Source organism: Vulpes vulpes, chromosome 8, assembly GCF_048418805.1.
Source record: "Vulpes vulpes isolate BD-2025 chromosome 8, VulVul3, whole genome shotgun sequence".
Taxonomy (NCBI): domain Eukaryota; kingdom Metazoa; phylum Chordata; class Mammalia; order Carnivora; family Canidae; genus Vulpes; species Vulpes vulpes.
In genome coordinates this window covers 11,149,858-11,174,269 of record NC_132787.1, presented here as the reverse complement: position 1 = coordinate 11,174,269, position 24,412 = coordinate 11,149,858, and the positions used below count along the sequence as shown (strand labels likewise).

General features: G+C 43.3%; 1 protein-coding gene across 12 annotated transcripts in view; it reads right to left on the bottom strand.

Moving 5' to 3' along the window:
- Positions 1 to 24,412, bottom strand: part of PRICKLE1 (prickle planar cell polarity protein 1) — a 112,936-nt gene that overhangs the window by 23,842 nt on the left and 64,682 nt on the right. The window contains exon 1 of one of the 12 annotated variants that reach the window (XM_072765521.1): positions 951 to 1,078. The exons of the other annotated variants lie outside the window; for them this stretch is intronic. The gene's annotated coding sequence lies outside the window, so the exon portion shown is untranslated. Of the gene's footprint in view, positions 1 to 950; positions 1,079 to 24,412 lie in introns of those variants that run through there. 12 annotated transcript variants of the gene reach the window in all.

The following is a 24,412-nucleotide window of genomic DNA, read 5'->3' as shown; positions in this document are numbered from 1 at the left end:
CTCTTGGTCTCAGACATTTGGAAGAATTTGTAGCTAAATACCAGAAATCTGGGAAGAGTCCATTTAAATGATTGCATGTCTCAGAGTTTCTTACGAGAAAAAAAGAGATCCAGGGCGCTAATATTCATCAGGTGACATCTCAACAAATTCGAGGGTCAGCTGGCATATGTAACGTTAAGTAGGGTGACGGCTTTGGTCTTCAGTGACACTTAAGTCTAGGACAGCAGTTTGGCTGTTCTGACTGTATACAGACAGGTAGCCAGAGTCTCAAGTAACACCTGTATGCAGGATGTAATTTCTAATTCAAATGGCTTTTAAAACCAAAAAAAAAAAAAAAAAAAAAAAAAAAAAAAAAAAACCCACAAAGTCATACAAGCAGACAGACAGTACAGTTGACAACCTGTGGGATCCCACATCTTGTCTAGATTAAAAAAAAAAGAGAGAGAAAGATCCAGAGGAATAATCATCATAATTCATCATGCTTGTTACCAAATGTTAGCACTGAAACTTTATGTTTTCTTTTTCTTGTTCATTTTCAGCATTTCTGTTGTGCCTCAGATTGGGCCAGCTACCCTGGTGGGTTACTGAACATTTGCAAATTCTGAGTCTGTAGCCCCCCCCAGGGGAGGACCCCACCCCCACCCCCAGGCAGACACCAGCTCTTCCCTGCCTTACCAGGCATTCCGCTGTTTTATCATAGGTTAGGGTTTCTCTAGGCCTCCAATTACTTTCCTCGCCCTCTGATTATATTTAAAGCAATGTGATTAGAGAGCACGGGCTCTTTAACATTTTCTGCACCCAACTGCTCTCTAGGTTTCCTACTCCCATCCTCCCAGCTGTCTGCCCCCCCCCCCCACCTCCGGGAGCACTGTCACTGCTCCTGTCCCAGTCCCCAGGGGCGCTGGGCCTGCAGCCCCGGGCTCCAAGACTCTTCTCTGCCCATCACTCACTGTGACTTTGGGAGAGGTCACTTCTCTACCGTGTTAGTTGTCTTCATGTCTAAAAATTCTAGTGTTCAGGCGAGGTCAACGACTTAGAACTTCTGAGGAGGGAACACAATGCTTGTTTCAACTAAAATAAGAATCTCAGTATAGAAACGGAGGAAGGAGGGGCGCCTGGGTGGCTCCGTGGCTGAGCAGCTGCCTTTGGCTCAGGGCTTGATCCTGGGGTCCTGTAGGGAGCCTGCTTCTCCCTCTCTGTGTCTCTCATGAATAAATAAAAATCTTTAAAAAAAAATTAAAAAGCTAGAACGAAAAAAGAAACAGAGGAAGGGGAAGCTGCTCTGTTGGAGCTCTGGGTTGGTCTCTTCCCAAATCCCTCCAGCAGTACCTTCCCCACCCTCACCCCCTCTCATTCTTTCAGATGGGCGCTCAGGCTCCCTCACCTCAAACTAGATGCTTCTGGAGACTCCACCAGTTCCAGTATTTTCTGAGTCTCTTAAAACTCAACAGCTGGTTAGGACACTCACAGATAGGTGTTTGCAGCTGTGCTGGGTTGAGTCCACAGCCCAAGCTGGGTGGGAAAATGGGGTGGGGGGCCAGGTCCTTCCTTTCACTCCTGCTCAGGATTCTAACTTCTGGTAAAAACTGGCCGCTGTCTTTGCCCATCCCACTTCCTTTCCCAACTTTTCTGGAATACTCCTTCCCCACCCCAGGAAATGTTCGTTGTTTTCATGGACAGATAATTATTATTATTTTTTTAAAAGATTTTATTTATTTATTCATGAGAGACAGACAGACAGAGAGAGAGAGAGACAGGCAGGCAGAGGGAGAAGCAGGCTCCATGCAGGAAGCCCGACGTGGGACCCGATCCCGGGACTCCAGGATCATGCCCTGAGCCAATGTCAGGCACTAAACCGCTGAGCCACCCAGGGATCCCCCATGGACAGATAATTAAACTAATATTCAAGCACCTTGACCTTAAGCTCTTCACCTCTCTCTGCTTCTATAGACGTGTGGTGTTTTTTTGTTTTTTTTTTTTAAAGATTTTATTTATTCATGAGAGACACAGAGAGAGAGGTAGAGATAGAGGCAGAGGCAGAAGCAGGCGCCACGCGGGGAGCCCGATGTGGGACTCAATCCCAAGACTCTAGGATCATGACCTGAGCCAAAGGCAGACGCTCAACCACTGAGCCACCCAGGCATCCCATGACGTGTGGTTTAAATACAGACTTCACTACTGCAAAGCTACCAAAATATAAAGGAATGAAGAATAAATCTTGCAATAACTATCGAGAGATCTCTCTCTATGCATGAAGGATATCCAAGATATAGTAAGATTCAAACCCCAATATATAGTCTGATCACATTGTTATAACTAAAAATATGTAGGCTACTATATACCTAGCAAAACTATTTAGAAGAATATAAATACCAAACCATTAATGTGTTTTCTAGAGGAAGACAGACAATAAGAAACTCTCACTCCTTAATTTATATCTGTAAAATAAATGTCTTTTCATAACTTCATGTTTATAACCCTTTTCTATTTATAGTGATCAGATAAAACGTTTACAATTTAAGAGACAACAGAGAAAATATACCACAATATTAATATAAGGAAGAACTCTCAGAAGCAGAAAGTGATGCTCGTGATTTAATTACTGGTTGATACGGGAAAACACAAGAACACACAAGTCCTCTCCCTGTATCTTCCTCTCAGTCGCAAACTTTAATAGTGGATCTCCGCTGTATTTATTTATAATACTTTGGGAAGGGAATGCAGCAGCCCCACATTTGCGAGAAGTCAGATGTACTGGCTCAGGAACCACTCCAGTTGATGCCTCCTACATCCATCCATCGATTCACTGATATGTTCCTTGGTTGACTTAAAAAAGATCTCTTGAAGGGCAGCCTTGTCAGACCTAAATCCTCCCCTTAAGTTAAGGATTTCATATTCTACTTATGTCTTGATTTATTTCAAAAAGGCACAGAAAAATGTACAAGGTGAGTGGGGAAAATAATTTCTTTTCTCAAAATACACAACAAGCCATGATATACTTTGATAATACTACACTAGAGGGGTGGTTAAAATTATAATCCAGGAATAAGGGGAGCCTGGGTGGCCCAGGTGGGTAAGCATCTGCCTTCAGCTCAGGTCATGATCCTAGGGGTCCCCGCTCTCCTTGCTTGTGCTCTCTCATTCTCTCTGTCAAATAAATAAAATCTTAAAAAAAAGGAAAATCCAGGGCAGCCCTGATGGCTTAGCAGTTTAGCACCGCCTTCAGCCCATGGTGTGATCCTAGAGACCTGGGATCGAGTCCCATGTCAGGCTCCCTGCATGGAGCCTGCTTCTCCCTCTGCCTGTGTCTCTGCCTCTCTCTCTGTGTGTCTCATAAATAAATAAAATATTTAAAAATAATAATAATAATCCATAATCCAGGAATAAGAGGAAATGTTGATCAATCAGTTCTGGCTAGAAGGTGAAGATTAAGGAAGGAAGTGGGAAGGGTAGGGTAAGCTTGTAGGTCTTTAAGGAATAGAAGCAGTTGATCATGGTAATTCTTAGAGTGGAGCTGGGGCAGGGAATAGGGCCCAGGTCAGACTGAGCCAATCAAAGCTTGAGAAGAGTGAGCAGCTCTTAGTAAACCCATGATAAATGCGACAGGAGGACAGGAAGATAGGAGGGAGGGCCGGAGACTGTGCCCAAAGGCAGGCAGGATCGCGAAGCTACTCTGAGAGCTACGGGAGCCACAGAAGTTCAAGCAGAGAAGGGTGACGTGATTGTATCTATGCCCTAATTAGAGGGAGGGCAGAGAGAGCAGCACAGAGGGACTAGGTGGGAAGGGCTTAGAAACTGTCCCAGTCGAGGGCAGAGAATATAAGAGCGTGTGTCTGAGGGTGAAAGAACTGGACTTGTGGCGGCCCGGTGTGTATGCTGGGGGTGGGGTGGCAGACGGGGTGCAGACCTTCCTTAATCAATCAGCATTCCCATAGTCCTTGAAAGACAGCCAAAAGTTTAGCCCTGATGTGGGCTCTACCTTGAATCTGCAAATACCTTCCACTGCCCAAGGGAAATAAAGGCTTTACATTTTTCTTTCTAATCTCCACATCCAAAGTGGAACTTGAACTCATGACCCAGAGATCAAGAGTCCCAGCCTCTACCAATTGAGCCAGTCAGGCGCCCAGGAGTTGCGTTGTTTGCTTGCTTGCTTGCTTTCATTGATCCTTTCCTCTCTCTTCCTTCCTTCAGATTTATTTATTTGAGAAAGGGGGGGGGGGGCAGGGGGTGCGCAGAGAGAGAGAAGCAGGCTCCTCGCTGAGCCCGATCCCGCAACTCCAAGATCGTGACCTGAACCGAAATCAAGAGATGGACGCTCAACAGACTGAGCCACCCAGGCGCCCCAGGATTTACATTTCTAGGCTCAACCTTTATCTTCCTGTTGAAAGTCACCTTTAAAACACAGTATTTGGGCAGCCCGGGTGGCTCAGCGGTTTAGCGCCGCCTTCAGCCCAGGGTGTGATCCTGGAGTCCCAGGATCGAGTCCCAGGATCGAGTCCCACGTCAGGCTCCCTGCATGGAGCCTGCTTCTCCCTCTGCCTGTGTCTCTGCCTCCCTCCCTCTCTCTGTGTGTCTCTCATGAATAAATAAAAATAAAATCTTTAAAAATAAAACACAGTATTTACATCCTCTAGTGTTAAAGAGCTCGGGGTCATCACTGGGAAAGACACAGGCCCAGGATTTTCAGGTGGGAAGCTAAACTATCTAGAACTCCCCAACTGCGACCACAGACGTCAAGATGGTATTGAAAATGCAGCTGCAATGTCAAGGGGGCCCCGTCTACAGACTGGCAGTTCGTGTTTTACCCCAAACATCTAAGTACTAGGTATTCATTCCTTTGTCTTAAACTTTAAAATTATGGAGTATTTGGGCAGCCCTTGTGGCTCAGCGGTTTAGCGCCGCCTTCGGCCCAGGGTGTGATCCTGGAGACCCGGGATCGAGTCCCACGTTGGGCTCCCTGCGTGGAGCCTGCTCCTTCCTCTGCCTGTGTCTCTGCCTCTCTCTGTCTCTGTGTCTCTCGTGAATAAATAAAATCTTTACAAAAAAATAAAATTATGGAGTATTCGCTGCTGTATTTCATGAACTACACATGCAAAGCTATTTTGCTCACCTGCGTACCTTCCTACGCTACTCAAACTCTCCACCACCTAAAACGGTTGATTCTCCACGAGGGAGAATGTGGACCCAACAAGAGGCAGGGCAGCTTTTAACACTGTTACTCTGTGCTATAACTAATCGAGGTGTTCTTAGAGAGGTGTCAGCAAAGAATGGTTTCGAGCAGCCAGAAGCCTCTTGCCAAGAAAGAAAAAGGTCAGCAAAGCTCTCCAGACCCTTTCTTTATCTTATCTGCGATCCCGAGGTCCTCTCTGCAACCGTGGGAATTTAAACGAGGCGATCTTTGTAGTGGAGACTGGCTTGCAAGCCTTAATTAGATTGTGCCAGGGACAGGATCTGGAATTCAAATTGTTCTCTTGGTCCTGAATCACGCAGTTCTAGATGAGTGACCGTCTTTTGAGACGAGTTACCTGCAGTATTTCCTTTCTCCTTTATGCTTGCAGCTGTGGTCTCTTCAGCCTGGAGTTGCTGCTGAATCATAGAGGGGTGAAGGCCACGGAGCTCCCCTCTTTTGTTTAGGGATCGACACACAGGCCTGGAATATCGGGCACTTCGCCTGGCACGCACGGGATTCTCAGGAAATATTTGCTGAGTGTCTTGCTCACATTTGATTCTCCACGGAACCTGACACAGGCCTTGCACAGACTAAACTAAATACTCCTTCTTAGACCTCAACGACCAGTCCGTTGATTGTTTTTATTTTTTATTTAGATTTTTTTCTAAGTGTGCCAACTAATTTGAGGTTAAATTTTCCAGGTTTTTTTTTTTTTTTTTTTAGGGATTTTATCTATTTCTTCATGAGAGACACACACAGAGAGAGGAGGCAGCGACACGGGCAGACAGAGAAGCAGGCTCCATGCAGGAAGCCCTACGCGGGACTCGATCCCGGGACCCCAGGATCACGCCCTGGGCCGAAGGCAGACGCTAAACCCCTGAGCTACCCAGGCGTCCCAGATTTTCCAGTTTTACTGTTTAAAGTAATCTCATGAAATTTATCGCTTAAGTCATTTATTCTCTCTGGCTTCTGAGATCTGATAGGGACTAACTGGTTAATTTGAAGTCTCTTTAGAAAGCTCCAATTTCTGGGGGATCCCTGGGTGGCTCAGCGGTTTGGCGCCTGCCTTTGGCCCAGGGCACAGTCCTGGAGTCCCGGGATCGAGTCCCGCTACGGGCTCCCTGCATGGAGCCTGCTTCTCTCTCTGCCTCTCTCTCTCTCTCTCTCTCTCTCTCTCTCTTTATCATGAATGAATAAATAAATAAATAAATCTTTTTTAAAAAAGCTCCAATTTCCAACTCCTGTGCTCCACCCACCTCCAAAGCAACATCCTACCTCCTCCTCTAGCTCCTCCCAGTCTCACGATGGTCCCACCAGTACTTCAAGTGGCCAATACTCCAACCCATCATCCCAGAGCCTCCCTCAAGGGGCTGTCTATCCTCATTCGGTTACTTCTCAGGTCTGTGTCTCGTAAGCTTTCCTAGTGGCCTGTCTCCGTCGTGTCTGTGTGGCTGGGGCCTCCCCGCCCCAGGGTCACCACAGCAGCCTGACTCACCTTTTCACACCCTCTCACCTCCGCAGCTTCTCCTCCACTTGACCATCACCAATGGGACTGGGTTCATTCTGCTACTTCAAAATCCCTTCTCCATGGGTTCTTTGCAGTTCCAGCCCCTGTGGAATCTTCTAGCTCTCTCACCACCACCTGGCCTAACTCACCTTGGGCTCTATCACTGGTGGTTTCCAACCATACTAGGCTGTTTCGTGACCTCTGACTAATCCAGCTGGTCCCTCTAGTTGGCTAGCCACTCGCTTTGATCTGCCCGACTCACTGGCTTCCCGATTGAATTTGAGGTGGGCTGTGGCCATGTGCCAGGGCATCTACGCTGTCCTTCTTCTGCCCCAGGACCCTCCATTAGTCCCAAGGCTCCCATCTTATTCAGGCTAATCCCCCCCACCCAAATTACAGCTTATTTTCTTTCTCAATCAAAACTTTTATTCCCAGGCCTCTGGGTGGTTCAGCAGTTGAGCATCTGCCTTTGGCTCAGGGTGTGATCCCAGGGTCCTGGGATCAAGTCCCACATCGGGCTCCCTACAGGGAGCCTGCTTCTCCCTCTGCCTGTGTGTCTGCCTCATTCTCTCTCTCTCTCTCTCTCTGTCTCTCATGAATAAATAAATAAAATCCTTTTTCGAAAAAAAATTTTATTCACTACAACGACATGACTCTCTTCTTATGTGCACACAGCCTTGAGATAACCCAGAGGCTTTCCTTTCCACCCAGCGGCTACACCAATAAGGACGGGCTACAGCCACTACTTTGGTCAATATTAGTGTATGGAAAAGCTCTATTTTTGAGGAATAGACCTTCTGGTGTTCTTAGCTCCTTCAAGAGCTTTCCCAGATGCTTCCATTCTCCTTCTGCCAAGCCCATGCCAAATAGTTCCATGAAAACGGTCATGTGCCATTGCTGGATTAACAGAGACCACAACAAACATGGTGCCATCGCCCAAGTTGTCAGAATTTTGAGTGCATTAATCTCATCACTAGATTAGATGCTTCTTGAGAGCAGCATCTGCCCCCTTCCATTATGGCACAGGACACAGCATAACAAGGATGATTTGCTGGAGGCCATGTCGGTTAAGTACAGTTAACTTTGGCCAGGTGTGGAGACCAGGGCTGCAGGGGGTGGGACCCCCCCCCCCCCCAGTCAGTACCACCCCTGGGAGTGGCGCGCTCTGTGGTTCCATGGTTCCAGAAGCAAAAGCGCCTGATCCCACATCCATTCACCCTGCTTCAAACCCAACCCTTGAAGACACAACCAAATCATGAAGACCCTGCTGTGGGCCACACTGAAGAAACACGTTTAAGACCCAGAAACAAATGTAAAGTGATAGGAGATCTACAACTTGGGAGTGTGCCGGGTAGTGAAATTGGAAGTGAGGTGAGTCAGAGACCAAACACAATCGCCGGGCTAAGGGTGGAAATGGCTGAAATAGAGAAGAAAACCAGGACTTTCCAAGGAAAAGCTGGGTATGCTCTCTCTGAAGATAATCAGGGTGAAGAAGCTGTTTGTAAGGGATAGAAGTGAGGTCTGAATGGATCTGGAGGCTGCAAACGTCCATAGCCCCCTTGAGGGGAGGGGGATGCGGCCTTAGAGCATTTCACCCAGGACCTGCCATAGGGCCTGCCTTTCAATGAATATTCAGTATAGAATGAGGAGTCAGGTGTGAGAATTGTGTGTCATTTGATAGTGTGACGTCACTCTATTTTCTGTGGTGAAGAAAATAGTGGAAGATCATCATTAACGCCACATGAACCTCCTTATTATTATAGCACCTATAACATTAGGACCACTTGGTTGCTGGGCACTGTGCTAAATCCTATACAAATATCTTTTTTTTTTAAGATTTTATTTATTTACTCATGAGAGACACACAGAGAGACACAGGCAGAGGGAGAAACGGGCTCCATGCAGGGAGCCCGACGTGGGACTTGATCCCGGGTCCCCAGGATCATGCCCTGGGCTGAAGGCATCCTTGTGACAGCAGCAGGTGGATCCTATCTTCCTCATTTTACAGGTGAGAAAAGAAAGGCGACTTGCTCCATCTAAACCATCAGCAAGTTAGTGCAAGAGCCTGGAATCCAAATCTGGTCTGATATCAAAACCTAGAGTCTTAAACCACTATATTATTTGTTTTCAAAGCACTGAGCTTCTTGGAGCACCTGGGTGGCTCGGTGGGTTAAGCATCTGCCTTCGGCTCAGGTCATGATCCTAGGGTCCTCGGAAGGAGCCCTGGGTCAGGCTCCCTTGCTCAGTGGGGAGCCTGCTTCTCCCTCCTCGTTCCCCCTCCTCCTGTGTGTGCTCTCTTAACCTCTCTCCATATGTCTGAAATAAATAAAATCTTTTAAAAATTAAATAAAATTAGAGCTTCTTATAAATAGCAAAATAAAATGCTTCGCTTTCCCCACCTTGTCCCTCAGCAACATCATCAGAAAGTGAGGAAATATAATTCTAGAAGTTTCAAATCCCATGCTATTTGGGATGGAAATGAAGCAGTAATTGTCAGTCAAAGGGGTGCTCAATGAGCGTATTAGCTATGCTGGTCTCAAGGACCAAAGCCTTACGTACCTCAAAGGCGTTGGAGCCCCAGCCCCCAACCCTGGAGGATCACCAGACTAATGAGTTCTCTGAAGCAGTTCATGGCACCATTTTAATTTCTACAGATACAAAATCATTTTATTGTTCAAATACAACAAAACGGGCCTGTTCCTGCAGATCATATATATAAGAGTTGCTCTATTGCCTGTTAGTCATCACCCGTACCGGGGTGTACTAAGCTCTTACTCAAACGGGTTCATTCTTAGATGGGTTCAGTAGCCCAACCATCACCTCCTCAACATAATGGCAGATTATGCTCAACAAAGGGCAAACCATGAGAATGGTTCAGCTTCTAAGTCTGGGGGTAACGCATCCTACTGAATGCATCTGACGCAGCATCCTCAAGGCAAAGGCACAGAAGCAATGTGGCCATTAATAAACTTATCAGACAAAACTGATCACACTTCAATTCCTAGAACCATAAGACATTTATATATATATTTTTCATATATATATATAATTTTTTTTTTTACCAAGGTCCTTCAGTTCAGGTGCAGCAAATGAAAAACGAAGACAAAAGAACTGCTACTCTGGCAGCATTTCTGGGTGATTCTAATTGCCAGTATGGCCCCCCAACAAAACTTTCTTGCAGGTGGGCCCAAATAATAGAGGACTCATATTACATCACAGAGGTTTGGAAGGACAATCTGCTTCCTAATGTTGACATAACTCAATGGGAGTTCCAATTTAAGGCTGCTGGCTGCATTGTTGCTCATGTAATGGACCAAATCACATTTCCATTATTGACTGTTTCTGAATTTTTAGCTTCTCTTCCAATAGATTTTTTTTTATTTTTTTAATTTTTTTTTTAATTTTTATTTATTTATGATAGTCACAGAGAGAGAGAGAGAGAGGCAGAGACATAGGCAGATGGAGAAGCAGGCTCCATGCACCGGGAGCCCGATGTGGGATTCGATCCCGGGTCTCCAGGATCATGCCCTGGGCCAAAGGCAGGCGCTAAACTGCTGCGCCACCCAGGGATCCCCAATAGATTCTTTTTATTATTATTATTATTATTATTATTATTATTATTATTATGAGAGAGAGAGAGAGAGAGAGAGAGCACAAGCAGTCGGAAAGGCAGAGGAAAAGAGAGAAGCCGACTCCCTGCTGGGCAGGGAGCCTGACATGGAACTTGATCCCAGGACCTGGAGATCATGACCTGAGCCAAAGGCAGACACTTACCCATCTGAGCTGCCCAGGCGCCCCTCTTTCTATAGATTCAAACGAGACTCTAGGAATCTTTGAAATGCTTCTCTCTTCCCTCTGGCAAAGCACATTTTGGGGGTGCAATTTAGTGAAAACTGAAAGTATCATCAGAAAATAGCTTTATGAAATAATCATGTTTTCGGGATCGGAAGAGTCAAAGGTTTTTTTTGAAAGAACACAATGCTATGGTGAGACAACCTCTTCAAATGGGGCCACCACTCAAAAGATAAAAGAGGAAGGCAAATTCCTGTGCAACCAACACTTATGACCTCTTTCTTGTCTTTCCAAGAACCTTTAAAATGACTTTCTCAAACGTGGAACTGTCTGATGCCTAAGACGACCTTTTGTGAAGTGCAGCTTTTTTTTTTTGCACATATTAAAATCTACAGTATCTAAAATCTAGTAAAATCTAAAATATTCATCACTGTTTCTTTTTTTTTTTTTTTAAGATTTTATTTATTCATGATAGAGAGAGAGAGAGAGAGAGAGAGAGAGAGAGAGGCAGAGACACAGGCAGAGGGAGGAGCAGGCTCCATGCAGGGAGCCTGACGTGGGGATCCTGGGACTGTAGGATCACGCCCTGGGCTGAAGGCCGGCACTTAAACCCCTGAGCCACCCAGGCTGCCCTCATCACTGTTTCTCATGCTTAATTAAGAGAGTTCTTAGGGAGAATAAATATGATGATGGCACACATAAATATTTGGAATTCTTGAAAGCCTATAATAGGAATATCTTGGCATTATGATGCTGATGCTGTGTAATAATGAATTTATTTTACAGTAGAATTATAAGGGGAAGAGAATTCCAGATGACCACCAGCGTGTCAGCTAGACTGCATATCTTTCTGGGCATTATAAGGATGCTATTCACTGTCATCATCAACACCGCCAGGAGACATCAGGAGAGGGTGGGCTGGGGCCTCTGCCAACGTTAGTCCTGGGAGCCTGCCAACGGGTATGGCCATCATGACCATCGCTGGGTAGATTCCTGGTGGCAGGTTTTGTTTTGAGTAGGGGAGGAACCAACAATTAATTAACAGAATGGCCTGGGAATGAGTGGACATGAGTGGACATTTACAGTTTCATAAGTTTTTTTCCCAAATGGTTTTACATCTCAGTTCTTAAAGGCAAAATATAGGGACTACTTCACCACGGTGCTTCAAAAGTACGATTTTTTTTTTTTTTAAGTATTTGCTTCTCTGCTCCTTTCTATTTCCAACTATCAGGGACCCACATTGCTCACTGGAATGTATTTTTAGGGCAGATGGGGGAAAGAGGCCAAGTTTCAGATGTCTCTTTTCTCTATTTCTTTCCTTCGCTGTAAGGTTTTCTTTATGGACCTTTCAGTCTTCCGTTTTCATAGCCTCCTAATGCAAAACAGGTTAAAAAGAGCAATGAATGTAACAAACCACATGTTGCTTTGCTTGCTTGCTTGCTTTTCTTTTCTTTTTTTTTTTTTTTTTTTTTTTTGGAGGAGAAAAAAATCCAGTTTACAAGAAGAGTATGCAACTTAGCAGTTAACTGAAATTAAAGATGTTTTAAAGATTTCTTAACCCTAGTCTTGGCCATCTTGTAATATTTTAAAATATAAACTGAAACATATGATTATGATAAACTCTGAAGGAAGCAGAAGATGTTAAGACTATGGGTGAGAGTTTACAAAATTATTTTTGACTTATGAGGCACTCTGAGTATTTTCACCTACACCAAAGGTAAGAGACGCAATAAAAAATTGACTTTCAGGATTTCACTGTGAAATTGACACTAGTACAACATTCTAGACCCCAGATTAACAATCCATATCTGGGCTTCCACAGACTTGCATAAATTATTCAAAAATTTTATGGCTCAATTCAGCTGTCAAAGAGAAGAGCCTTTTGACAACACTTCACACCTGTTACTTATCTAGTAAAGTCCTGGGCTGAGTTACTCCCACCTGGGATGAGCATGTCCAGACTTCCCTCACACTCATTTTACACAGGGGACAGATTCTTTTGGAGTGCCGGGTAGTAAAAAAAATTAAGACACACTAAAATCCCTGTTATTTTCCCCAAATAGATGATCACAACGCAGATCTTAACTAAAGTAACTGCTGAAAAAGAAGCACAAGCCTTACAATTCCATCACAAGAGATGGTCTGTTTACAGCTCTCCCATGCAACACATACACACACACACAAAAAAAAAATTAAGAGCCACTGACTTCATTATCTGTTCTGAGGAAAGGACTAGACAACCAAAAATAAATAGAAAATAACAGAAATTATGCAAGCTAACTTTTCTTCTGGGTCTTATAGGAAATGTGAATGCCTAAAATCAGAATGCATCAGAATATTCCCAGCTGCTGGCTAATTCTCACTGTGGGCATCTCTGATTAAGCCCAACACCTTCTTTATTTTTTTTTTTAAGATTTTATTTATTTATTCTTGACAGACACAGAAAAAGAGGCAGAGACATAGGCAGAGGGAGAAGCAGGCTCTCTGCGGGGAGCCCAATGGGGTACTTGATCCCAGGACCCCAAGATCACACCCTGAGCCAAAGACAGGTGCTCAACCACTGAGCCATCCAGGCATCCCCCAACACCTTCTTTATACCTTAACTCAACTCACTTAATAGAGAGAGGGATGAAGGCAAGGTCACATTTGAGGTTCCTGCCACGTCCACAAATCCCTCTCCATAGTCCTCCCATTGTCTCTTTGCTTATAATTCAAAAGCAGGAGTGGGTGGGTGGGTGGGGCGGTTCTGGTTATTTAATTATGTGAGAAAGGGAATTCTTGGGGAAAAGAGGTTTGAGAAAAATATCTAGTTTAAATTCCAAGTCCACAGCAAAGACCAGAAACAAAACCCCACTTCCTCAGACAAATCATACGTGGATTTGAGAAGTTCCAAATACTAATCCCACTGAAGTGGGATCTGCTGATGGTTTTCTAAAGAGGGAAATGAGATGCAAAGAAAAGTGGGGTCTTAGGAAAAGTCTACATCATACAAGATGAGGGCACTTAAAAAGCAAGGGATGGGAACACTTGAACGCAGATTTCTGAAAACAGAGCCAGGATCAGCTCAGAGGCTTGTCTCCTGGACAGGAGTCCTGGGCATGGTGCCAGGAAAGCAAACCTCTTGTTCAGGGAAATTTGGTGGGCAGAGTGGGAAAGCTGCTCTGTTAGAATTCAAGTGTCTTTAAGGAGAAAGTCCTGATGAGGAACAAAAGGGTACCTGCCTCCAGAAAAGCACACTTAATGGGCAGAAAATATGGTCACCCTGGAACTGATTCCACAGATGGGTTACTTGTCCCTTTGGGGGGCATCGGAGCTGGGCAGGTACGTGAGGAAGCTATGCTAATATGACCTGGACTGTGTTGAAACTACTGAATAAGGTTTGTATTTGGTAGGACGCTAGGGCTGCAAGTGACAGAAACCAAACGAATGTAAGGAGGACCAGGGTGGGGAGTGATAATCCACTGGAAGGGTACAGGAGTGTCTCAGAAAGCCACATGGTAGGAATGTGGCTCAAGCTCAGAAAACGGCTGCAGTGCAGAAATGGGAGTCCCTCCAATGTCCCAACAACACTTTCCCTCCGTTTCCTGTCTCTGCTTCTTTCTAGGGAACACTTCAGTCCTTGCAAAACAGGACTCTGTGGCTCCTCAGTCTATGAGGTTAAAAAATGGCCACATCCCAACTTTTGGGCTGAGAATCCAACGTGACTGCCAAGGATCCATCCTGGACCATGGATCCACGGGGATAGATGGGTTTGAATTTGGGTGTGTGTGTGTTTTAGGCTGCAGGCCAGTAATTCCCAGTGAAGGTGGAACCGTTTTGTCCTACACAGATACTCCAAAAATGTCTATTCCATGGGTTTTAAATTCTACTTGTAGAATGGGGCAGGAGGGCTTGCCATTACATATTATGGATGGGAATTAGGTTATCCATACCACTGGTGATCAAAGAGCAACTGATGCTGTGCTGGCTGGCAATCTTCTGGAAAGCCTTAAGATGTACACGTGTGGGACACCTGGGGGGCTCAGTTGGCTAAGCGGCTGACTCTTGATTTTGGCTCAGGTCATGACCTAAGATTGTGAGATCAAGTCCATGTGGGGCTCTGCACTGGGTATGGAGCCTGCTTAAGATTCTCTCTCTACCCCTCCTTACCCCTGCTTGGGCTTTCAGTCACTCTTAAAAAAAAAAAAAAAAGATCTACAGATGCCTGGATTATATACCTATAGATTTTGATTCCGTAAGTGTGAGTTAGGACCCAGAAATCTGCATTTCATACTGCCTCTCTGTAACTAGGTTTAGGAACCACCGATCTGTAGGACACCACTTTGGTCAACTAGCTCTCCTAAGACAACGCTAAATTTGTGGAAGGAGAATGAGGAGCTATATTAAGTTTTTATTGAGTAGTCAATGGGAAATTCTACTTGGACACAACAAGGTCTTTGATCCTGCTCATGAAGCAGTCATGCTGATGAGTGAACCCTCAGATCTCTTTCATGAAAAGTTCTGAAAGGATAAATGCCATTTTGGGGATGTGACCTACTTCAGTTAACAAGCCTTTCTTAAATGAAACATAACTCCTCTTTTATTATATTAAGTGTATATATATATTAAACTGGTCTTTTGGTGTGGCTGTGCTGCTGGTTTTAATCCACAAAACCTTTGAAAAACCATGGTTTCTCATGAACAAAATTTTGTAGAGTTTTTTTTTGTTGTTGTTGTTAAAAAAAAAACCCCATGAAATGAGAAATATAAAGCCATTGCACATCTAATATTTAAACACATTATTTTGGGGACATGCAATGCTTAATTTTAATTATGCATGTTTTTTTGTAGTTTCAGCACATTTCCTATGCATAAACTGCACTTTCCTGAAGCTTTTGAGGCAAGTGCTATTCCCATTGATGTAAATTAATTACTGTCCCCCAGTTAACTGTTTTATTGCACGGGAGAATTTTCTGCAGCGAGCAGTAGATTACTGTAAGGAAAACTTCTGGAGGGACTAACATCCCTTCCCCATCACACCATCGATGAAGGTTGCACCGCACTGAGCAGGAAGCAGAACATGAATGATGTTGACAGATATTTCGAAAGCCAGCACATCTGTGTTGATTTAATGCGGAGAAAGAGAAGATGACTATAGGCTAGTCATGTGATAGATGATATGTAAGCTTATCACCAGGCTGAATCGCAATATTGACAGTATTAATTTTTCCTCATTAGCCAGAGAACAAGGTAAAAATATATCTGAGGATACACAGTAGGATTAGATTACCAGTCCTGTTCCCGTGTGATTTTTATCAGGGTATGAAATGCAATTATGTCAATCTCATTGAATTAATCCATCAATTTGTCACTTGGGGGTTTTACAAAAGTTAACTGTATAAACAAATGAGAGTGCAAGTATATTTTGATGATGATTGAGAACACTTTTTACATTTTTAAAAAGGATCATCACATGGTAATAGTCCTTCTTTTGTACTGGTTACGGTGGAAAATGAAAAGTATGGAGAATGTGGCTCCGACAGAGGCAACAGGAAAAGGGGAAGGGGTGGAATGTTGGCCCTGGACTAAGTATTTTTATAAAGGATCCTCCATACTCATACTGCTTAAGGGCACTATGAAGTTTATTATATGGCAATAATCTTAGCACAACATATTTTCCTGTTAGAATATCCTGTACCATTACCTTGAACTTTTTTTGGCTTAAAACTGAAGTATGTCTGAACATTATGTGTAATGTAATTCCCACAAATGAGCTACTGTTTGAGGGGGGAAAAAAAGGCAAGTGGTAATAAATCTGTAAATCCCTACTACGGTTTTCAGGATAACCTTTATTGGTCTGGGCTCAACAGTTTAATACGAAGGTATATAACATCTACCAAATTAGAAATGTAAAATCCATCAACGGATCTCATTGATACAGAACTGTGGCATAAATAGCTTTATTCTTCAGAGCGCTGTGTACTTATTATTTAGGGAGCTATTATAAAATGGCTTTATTGTTTATTTGCTTGTTGTTTGTTTAAAGGAAAAACAATAGGGAGAGAAATATGCTCTAAGTTAAACAACTGGGAATTATCTCAGAGTTGCCTGGCTTGAAACACAGTTGGGCAGAAAAGTATCAAAAGCATTAAAAAAAAAAAAAAAGCATTGAAAAAAGGAAAAGGATTAATTCAGAGGGGGGAGTGGGTACACTTTCAGGGCCCCAGGGAGGCTGTGGTGCTCCAGTCTGGAGTGTGGGATGGAGAGGAGGACACAGGGCTTGTCATTGTACTTCTGCTTCCGCCGACAATTGCCTGGAAGATCTTTACCCTCTGGGCCTCAGTTTCTCATCCTCAAAGTGGTAGATGATCTCTGAGGTCTTTTGACTGTGATATCCTGTAATTCTCTGATTTCTCCAGTTTAGAAAACCTAAGACTGGAGGTCAGCTGTATACATAGGGGGCCATTTTAAACCAACAGGCTGTTTTAAAATTCATTGCTATACCCCAGAGGGGTGAAGTAAAAACAACTGCACTTATTCCCTTTGAAAGCAGCAGCCTGCTGGCGGTGAGCACTGCTCTTGCAGAGAAGACCACAGACAGGGATGTGCCTGGAAGTCTGAGCAGACACACCAACCCTTTTTGTCTCTTTTTGGTTTAGACAGTTTAAAACTTCAAATGAAAGTTCCCAGGCATGGACCCTAAATCCTCTAACTCATCTGCAACTCCTTAGTCTGAAATGGAAAATTCTATTTTGGGAAACTGTCTAGAGATGCATTTAGGCTAACGTGAAGGAAAAGATGGAAAGCAAACTTGAACATAAAACATGGGAACTCTCACAGAACTGATGAAAAAGGAAAATGAAATTCTTTCTTTAAAGCACACACCAGAATAAAGTTCTAAGGGACTCAAAAAGCATGTTCCCACAGCACCTGTCACTTCCCTACTATATTCTGTTCACCCCTTAATTATTTGTGTGATGTCTGTGGTCTCTTTTGGGCTGGAAGACTTCTGAGCATGGCAAATATGGCTGCTTTGCTCAGTCCTATATCCAAGAATTAGCCTAACACCCTCCAGGGAGAGGAGGACAGAGGTTTGTTGAGTGACTGAATGGCTGAATGATGAATACAAGTAATTTTAGGAGACTATCCAAGATGTGGAACACTCAGGATATTAGAATGTCAATTAAAAAATGACCACCATTTATCCCATTTTTTTTTCTGCTTCCCGTTCTACCAATGGCCTTTCCTAAGAAATAATTCATGCTTTTTGGTCTGAAAGATAATCAAAATCATTTTCCAGTTGGAAAGCATAACATTTTCTTTTCTTTTTTTTTAAAGATTTTATTTATTTATTCATGATAGAGAGAGAGAGAGAGAGAAAGAGAGAGAGGCAGAGACACAGGCAGAGGGAGAAGCAGGCTCCATGCAGGCTCCCAGGCTGCCCCAGCATAACATTTTCTTGAAAAAATCTTTAATTGGCTTTCATCTGTATTTTATCCTTGGTATAATTAATTTTTTAAAATGTGGGTAAACAGGGCAGCCCCAGTGGCTCTGCGGTTTAGCGCCGCCTTCAGCCCAGGGCCTGATCCTGGAGACCTGGGATCGAGTCCCACATCAGGCTCCCTGCATGGAGCCTGCTTCTCCCTCTGCCTGTGTCTCTGCCTCTCTCTCTCTCTCTCTCTCTCTCTCTCTGTGTCTGTCATGAATAAATAAATAAAATCTTAAAAAAATAAAATAAAATGGGAAAACAAATGAATTCCCTGAATCGATGCTATTTTCCCCAAAATCTTTATTGAGATGGGCACTTGCAAGGTTTGCATTTTTGTAAGAAAAGGGTCTGTGTCCTACGTCTCTGTGTTATTACACAAGAGCCTATAAAACCTTTATCTACACGTCTAGCAATGACACTAACCTGCTCCGTTAAGAGCTCTAATAAAAAGTTGTGTGATAAAAATGCCAAGGCCTGCTTATCTGAAAAGATCCTCCCTGGTTCAAAGGGTCAGTTTCACACCAGGGTCCCAAAGTCTTATCAGCTGGCTCTTCAGAGCCTTGCCATTGTAAAACAAAGGATTCCTCCGACTGGCATGACAATGGTTCAATCACCAGACACTTCAAAAGAAGCAGGCCCTGCACAGGGGATGCCCTGAGTTTGCCCCTCACTGTGCTGTTTACACACAGGGTCCAACAGCTCATCCCACAACAAAGGCCAGGCAGGATAGTCAAGGGCACTGTGCCTGCAGAGTAGTCAAGGACTCTCTGGCTTTACCAATAAAGTCAGGGGAAAGCTTCAATTTAAACACCATTGACTCCATACACTGTGTTCTCAAAAGACAGGGTCTCATTACTCTACTAGGGTGAGGAAGCTTGCTGGGGTTAGGTGGTGGGGGTGGGGTGGGAGGATGGGGGGATGCAGTTCCACTTCAGGGGTTGCATGCTTAGTCCATAATTAGAATGGGAGAGAGGGAGAGAGAAAGAGAGAGAGAGAGAAAGAGAAAGAGAACTATGTCCACAAATAACCCAGAATAACCTACAGGTGGTCCACACGGATTTTGCGGATGGGGATAAAAATCAGATTACAAGACTATACTGGCTTGCAAGATGCAAAGGGAAAGCCTGCAGGTATGAGGTTAACGGAAAGAAGAATTTATTGAATTCTCTACAAGGGTCTGGCCTTATTGGGGGAGGCTCTGACCTGTTGGCTTCGTTTGTCTCACTTCCCTGAAAATCAAAAACAAATGCCTATATTCCCAAATCAGGGTCCATGGGGGTAAGGGTATGGAAATCCAGTATCTGTAAAAATGATTTAAAAGCTGACCTTTGAGATTCCCCAGCCTTTTTGGGGAGATATGTAGTAGAGACATCTATAAATAGCAGTATATCAAAGAAACTCAGGCACCTCCATGCTGGAAATAGGACGCTAACTGGGGGAAAGGAGGCTACATGGGGATCTCTTCTGGATCAAAGGTTAAGTTGTAAGGTTTTCTTTCTTTTTCAAAGCTAGTGCCTTGGCTTTGTACACTCTAGGATGCCAGGGGTGTTTCAAAAACAAGCAAACAACTTCCCATGATTATAGGGAATCCTTTGTACATTGCAAAGGGCCCGGTGGCCTTGCTAGGGACCAAAAAGACTGTGAGGTCTATGAAACTGGAATCTGTTTCTTCTCCATAGGATCACTCGACCCTCACCAAGGTTATGCTTTTCCAGCACCAGTGCCTTGGTTCTTTTTAGGTTCCTGTCTCTGCTTCACCCCTAATGATGTGCTAAATGCCCAACAAGATGGTCCTACTATAAACCAAACAAAAGGTTCAAAGTTCCCAGAGAGATAGATGGGTCTCTCCTTGCCAAGAAATAATGTCAACATTTCAGTGTACGTATTACACGTCCACCCCATGTACAGTGCATCCCCCGCCCTCTCTCTGCTGCATGCTCCTCAGCTCTTTCTCTGGAGTCATTTATCTTCATAGCACCTCGCCCCATCTGACGGATTATTATTTCACACCATCATTCCATTTGGCCCTGGCTCCTCGCATCGCCCTCTGCACCCCTAGGTATATAAACTCCACAAACAAAAGGGTTTCTGTCCCTTTTGCTCACTGATGTAGCTCCAGAACCTGGAACATGGTAGGTACTCGATCAGTATTTGTTACGTAAATGCCTATAAGAAGCTACACTGGGCACTGGTGCCAAGGAGGGTAAGAGCTGCTCTTTGCCCTGAAGTGACTCACGATCTATATTCCCTGTAGATTTTTCTGCATCTTCAATGGTTTCCTCATTTGTTATGCCTCTCTCTCTCTCTCTCTCTCTCTCTCTCAAATCTTTACTGGGTCTCTTTTAAAAAAAATTATTACACAATAAAACACAGCTACAATCTCATTGTATATTAGGAAGCTATTCAATTTAGTGTATGCAGTAGCCCCCAGACTATAACCATTCCAAAATACATTTGTTGCTTTTCAAAATCCTTTGGGGCGTCATCGTTGCAATAAAATAGCCGAACAGTTGTATGGTATACAAATATATCCCCAAATCATGAAACATTAATGATCTAATAAAAGCAATTAGTTTCAGGTTGCAGCAACCGAAACTACATCTTCTATTCTGGGATTTAAGAACCTTTTCTTTTCTTTTCTTTTCTGCATTTCATATTTTCCTCTGTGGATTCCAAGAAACTATTAGATCCCCCACCAGATAGTTCTATCTCATGGCTCTTCAACAGAAGAAGAAACCTTCATCTTTTTTTTTTTTTTTATACCCCTGAATCTCCTGTCAGGCTTCCCATAAGAAATGGTTATCCAAATACAGCTTAATTGTTGCCACAATGAATGCTTTTCCTAACGCACGCAGACCAACAGAAACACCTTGGGAAATTCAAGGGCTGATGAGATAAAATGAAACCTGAACAATTTATCTGTTACATACTACCAAAGGACTTATCAAGTTGAAAGACCCCCATTTCTTTTTTTTTTAAGACCCCCATTTCCAAAATAAAATGAGAACAAAGTTTCTTTGCCCATCCTGGCCGATTCCATTTTTGAAATTTAGTTTCATTGAAATTACGCAAGCACATAGTCTAAAATTTAAACAATTCTAAAAAGGCTTGTTTCGAAAAACATCAGTCCCCCTGTTTCTCTCCTGCTTTGCTTCCCCAAAGCAACCACGTTCATCTCTTTGTATTCTTTTACTATCTATCTCCACTTACTCTGGGTAGCACAGAGATATTACTATTTTGATTTCTTTTTAGATTTCATTTACTTATAAATTTATTTGAGAGAGAGCACGCGCATGTGCACACACGACAGAAGGGGAGAGGCAGATGGGAGAGGAAGAGAGAGAACCCCAGGCAGGCTCCACATCCAGCCTGGAGCCTGATGCTGGGCTCCGTCTCTTGACCCTGAGATCGTGACCTGAGCCGCAATCAAGAGTCAGACCCTTAACCGACTGAGCCACCCAGGCAACGCATTTCTTTCTTTCTTTTTAAAACACATTATCGAACTTCAATAAAAAAAAATTAAAAATAAAAATAAAACACATTATTTATTAACTTCTACCCTCACTCTATTCCATGCCCCTTTCATGGGAGGTAAACTTGTTGAAACCTTGCACACCTGCGATTCCATTTTATCCACCCTTAACTTCAAATGATGGAAGTTGGTGGATTACTGAATTCTAAGCCTGAACTGATTTCTCCCGAGAATTCTGGAGGCACTGCTCTGCTATCTTCTAGCTTTTAGTGTTGTCATTCTGATTTTTCATCCTTTACATGAAACCTGTTTGCTTGTTCCTCCTTTGGGAGGAAACAGAAAACCCTTTACGTTCCCCACGTTCTGAAATTACCTGCGTCAGCACCTTGGCCTGTGCCTCTTTCCAAACACTGCACTGGCTATTTGGTGGGCCTTTCAATCCAGAAATTCATGTCCTACAGTTCAGGAAAATTTATAGAATTATTTCTTTGGTGACATCCTTCCCTTCATTTTCTCCTCCTTTTTTAGATGCTGGATCCCCTGAACCAGACTCCCAACTTTCTCACCTTTTCTCTTCTGTTTTGCATTTCTTAGTGTTTTTTACTTTCTAGGAAATTTCCTACATTGTAGCTTCCAAGACTTCCAGTGAATGGTTTCAATTTCTTCTCTTATTTTTAATTTCTAAGAGCACCTTCATTCGCCCATGAAGGTTCCTTATTTGCAGCATTCGGTTCCTGCCTGCTGGGTACAATATGTTCTCCTTTCCCACATGATATTACATTTATATTTAAGTGTTTTTCACCCTAGGTAGTATCTGTCCTACCTGTTCTCTCTCTCTCTCTCTCTCTCTCTCTCTCTCTCTGCTCATTTCATATTAGATATTTCTTCCAGTATCTGATGATCCTTCACTATCTGTTCATATTTCACTAAAAAGCTGATTGTAAGCTATCTGTATTTAGGAGGTTGGGGCCAAGGAAAGGGAGCTTTTTTCATTCTGTTTTCACTCTAAACTAAGATACTATAGGTTGGGGTGTTTCCTTGGGGAACCCCCAAAGTCAGTATCTTTAGTTTTGGGGGTTTTTAAAAAGATTTTATTTATTTATTTATTCATGAGAGACACAGACTGAGAGAGAGAGGCAGAGACACAGGCAGAGGGAGAAGCAGGCTCCATGCAGGGAGCTCGTTGCAGGACTCAATCCCGGGTCTCCAGGAGCACACCCTGGGAGGAAGGCAGGCATTAAACCGCTGAGCCACCCAGGGATCCCAGTATCTTTAGTTTTGTGTCATCTTAACCCACCGTTCAGCTAACCAGATTCCTGTCTACAGGGTGAAACCTGGATGGAAAACATGGAAGCCAAGTTGAGGCGTCTTATCTGATTCCTCTGGTTTTGGTTAGGTACCTCTCCCTCAACTGCCTCAGAGGCGAGACAGACTCTGTTCCACCCTCACCTAAGTATAGTTTTTTGAGCCTTTGGGGAGTTCTATGGTATAACTCAGACTGCTTCTCAACTTTCTCCATTTCTATATTAGGATATCTGCCTCCTTGGGTCCCCCACCCCGCACCCCGCCGTACCCTTTTTAAAAGATTTTTATTTATTTGAGAGAGTAAGAGAGAAAGAGAGAGAGTGTGTGTGTGCACATAAGCTGCGGGAGGGGCAGAGGGAGAGGGAGAAGCGGACTCCCAGTGAACAGGGAGCCCAACACAGGGCTCGATCTCAGGACCCCGTGACCATGACCATGGTCAAGGCAGATGTTTAACCGACTGAGCCACCCAGATGCCCCCACCTTGGGTCTTCTAAGTCAGTTACTAATTATCCTGTTTTCAGCCTCCAAATTAGTTATTGTCTTCTTTCCCATTCTCCTCAGTTGTGTGGGTCATCTCTTTTTTAAAAAAGATAATTTATTTACTATTATTTTGGTGAAATTTTGAAAGAAGACAGAGCCAAATATGTGTACCCAATTTGCCATCTTTAACCAGGGGTCCTTATTTCATTTCTTCCATGGGCTGGTTTTTAAGGCCAACTACCAGCCTCACTGCCTCCTCCTAACTCAAGGACACCTTGCAGTCCCTGAGGTCTGAGTTTGAAGGGAGAGGAGAGGAATTTCAGTTGATAAAAGGCAAATGTATCCTTTGATACTTAACCAACCGGGCACTTGAGAAGAAAAGTGGGTTATTTTCTTTGGTAGTCTGAAAGATGGTTTTCCTCTACATAATAGATGCATTTCTTTCTGCCCACCAGATAGACATGAATTTCTGGATTTCAATGCAGGAGTTGAGAAGTCTCAGGACGGCTCTTCTAGACTTGAGCTTGTAATTCTAAAAATAAGAGATTTAAAAACCCAGCCTGATACCATGCTTTCATTTAATTAGCATGAAAACTGGCTTTACTGTAAATATTGGTTAAATTAAAAGCATCAAACATTTTTGAGGATAGATATCTTGATAACACTATGATTGCTTGCCTGCTAACTAGAATGATTTTTTGGACCCTGGAGAATTTCTCATTTTTTTTTTTTCAACTGAAGTGTCTCTCCCTAATAAGTACAAACAATAAGTATACAACATGCTGAAATCCATATGTTATGGATTTTTTAACGAAGCGAAGTTATTTAAGTTCTGACACTAACAACAGCTGCCGTCTTAATTTGAAAGTGTTAAAAATAGCTCAGTCATCCTTAATTTTCCTATATTTGTCCTTGCATCTGTCTTCCAATTTTAAAACTAAAATACTGTCAAATTCACCAATATAAAAGTTATAAGATGAATTTTAATCCTATTTTTATTTAAAACTTAACTATACTTACTATTACCATCCAGTTAAATGATCTTGAAATTTATTTGGCAATCATCTTCTCACTGAGGCAGGAATAATACATCTTAGACTTTTCAAAAAGCTCGCAATAATATCCCTGTAGGCTCTGATAAACTAGAAGTTGCACTTATTCACAGGATAATCTTGGTTCATTTAACAGCAATGCTGCTCACCAGCTGTGCTAGCTCCC